We start from the raw sequence: 2,924 nt of genomic DNA on the forward strand, positions 1-2,924 counted from the left end.
TAATTGTCGTTTCGTTGCATCCTCATTTTACGAAGTTGCAATTCTCCTTCGAACATTCTTGCTTTGCTGAATGCCAGATTTAGATTATCGAGATGATCAAACAAATAAAGATGATCACCAATTTCTGTTCTCACGTTGCGACGGAATACTTCTATCGCTTTCTGCTGATATATTTCTTCTTGAATCAGAATTTTCACATTAGTTGTATTTTGCGCAATGATCTCGTCTTGAATACGTGAAAATCGGCTGATAAAGTCGTCAATGCTTTCATTTGAGCGTTGAAAGCATGTATCCCGCTGCACTTCTAACGCGGATAAATTTTGCGCTTTTCCGTGCAAAAATCTTAGTTTCTCGAATAATTGTGAAAATTTCTATACACCGTCGAGTCTCACGGTGCCTTTCGCTCTTCCCGTCAATTTTTGTGTAATAACCGCGATTCATAAGAATTCATGTTGATTAATCGCGAGTTGCTTCACTGCGGCTTGAATGTGTTCAATAAAAGATTCGACATTAGATCCGTCAAATTCTGGAATTAAATGCAACGCCATTTTATAGTTATTAATTGCCGGTTCGATGTTTGTCTCGCGTTGTTCGTCACCTTCTGATGTCATCTGTTGTAAATTTCTGGTCGGATCGTCTCGGATTTCATTTACTTGTTTTCTTAGATCGCGAATCACGTCCGTCATTTCAGCTAATTTTTCTAGTATTATATTGTTGAGAGCAGTTTGATCTCTTACTGGACTTTGTGCGCGCGACATTGGAGCGGTTACAAAAATTCTTGATTCTAATATATCGGTGATTGAACTCGAATTTGTTGAGTCACTGGATGGAATTTCGCTTACCGTTCTGTAATTTGTCTACGCCAGTGTCCTTGGATTCGGTAGACGAGATAATTTCCAAAGTTAACTAGGAAAACTAGTATATCTTCTTGAATGTGCTCACTTCACTGTTTGCACAATTATCCCGCACAGCTGCCACCAATTGTAAGAATCGTCACACTGATTATTATAAAAATTTGTTTATTCAGTTTTATTTCGTACAGTTTTCTCGTGACGATGTTACAATAATTGTTTAAAATAACTGCGCGACTATGATTACAATACACAGTTCACTACTAATAATTACGTGATGATAAATGATTGACTGTAACTGACTGCTTAATTCTGACTGACTGCCCGCCTCGGTTCGAGGGCGCGCTTTTATAGGGCCTGAGTTCGGCCAAGGAAGGTTCTGGAGTTCTCCTTATTTGGTAATATTCTAGAGCATTCTCGAAGGTTCGAGAGTAATCTAGAATGTTCTAGATTCGGCTGTGTGCTAGGACAATCATTTCCTGTGTCGAAAGATTGCCTTATATGGTAAGGTATTTCGAAGGGTCGATGGTGCGTCACGGTTTTATCGCTAACCGTCAGTTTTTATGATACTTAAAATAAACATGGAAAAATCTAGAATCTACGCGTAGCAACTAGACTAAGCTAGACAATGGTCACAAAATAACACATAACAATTGCAACACAAATAATGTTCACTTAAATCTTTTCACTAAAACTTATAAAAGTTTGATTTGTTTTGTATTGTATTGAAAAGGTTTCGACAAAAAAAACACGTGCTCCACAAAGCAAGTTATTTTAAAGTTGTTCTATGTTATTGCAAAACGCAATTGCAGTCACAGATCTCGCGGAAGTGACAAATCGTGTTACGATTGAATAGTTTGATAGATCCGTTAGGTCAATTTCGTGAGACCTGCGTTTGCTCTCTGCGACTACTATTAAACGGTCTTTATGTTTGCAGATACTTCGTAGGTTAGAAAATCTGTCATATAGCACGATATGCACATGCATATATATATATATATATACTGGTCATATGCGCACGCGTCATATTGCAGCACTCTCTATTGCAATATTCGTAACCTATATAGTGCTGTTTTGGGCTCGTTTTTTCTGGCATAATGTTAGTATATGATAGCAAACATAGTGGAAAAAACAATGTGAAGCATTCCCATCGTTGCGCACACGCATCCAATCAGCGCGCGGCCCCGTTTGCAGACGCTCAATTCAAAATGACACATAATGATTTCAAATAAAATGCAAATTTGAAAAAAATTAACAATTTAGATATAAACCTTCTTAAAAATATGTTTATTTTTAAATTGACTTGACAAACAATTTACATATAAACAATTATTTAAATATAATAATGATTTAAAATAAAATGCAGATTTGAAAAAACTAACAATTTAGATATAAACTTTATGGAAATATGTTTATTTTATAACAAACTTGAAAAAACAATTTACATATAAACAATTATTTAAATATAATAAATTAAAATAAAATGCAGATTTGAATAGAATAACAAAAAATAATAAAAAATAATACAATAACAACAAATAAAAAATAATCAAATAAAATAATATAGATATAAACTTTATGAAAATATGTTTATTTATTTTTTTTTTTTTTTATATAGCTGCTCTTTTCCGTCACGTGCGCGTTTTGAGCGTTTTATTTTGGTTTTGTTTATACGTTTTCACTTTTGAGTATGTTTTTAAAACATTAGTATTGTTATTGTGCGTTTTCGTATGGTTTTGTTTGTTTCACCATATTTCTAATAAAGTTTATACTTACAGTGTTATTCTATTCAAGTTTGTTACAGAATATATTAGGAATTAAAATTAATTCATAGCCTTTTTTCAATGAAAAAAATTATTTATTTTAAATGAAAATAAAAAAATACATTACTTAAAGTATTGCCCATCACTTTTTACTACTTTTGACCATCTTTCAAGCACGGAATGAATACCGTGTCGGAAGAACGCTTCGTCTTTAGAAGCAATCGACCCATTTGTGACAATCTTTGTAAGAAGTGAACTTCTGCTCAGACAAGCTATGAGCCATCGAACAAAACAAATGGTAATCAAAAGG

The sequence above is a fragment of the Pseudomyrmex gracilis genome, unplaced genomic scaffold, assembly GCF_002006095.1.
Source record: "Pseudomyrmex gracilis isolate BER0280 unplaced genomic scaffold, ASM200609v1 scaffold_511, whole genome shotgun sequence".
Lineage (NCBI taxonomy): Eukaryota > Metazoa > Arthropoda > Insecta > Hymenoptera > Formicidae > Pseudomyrmex > Pseudomyrmex gracilis.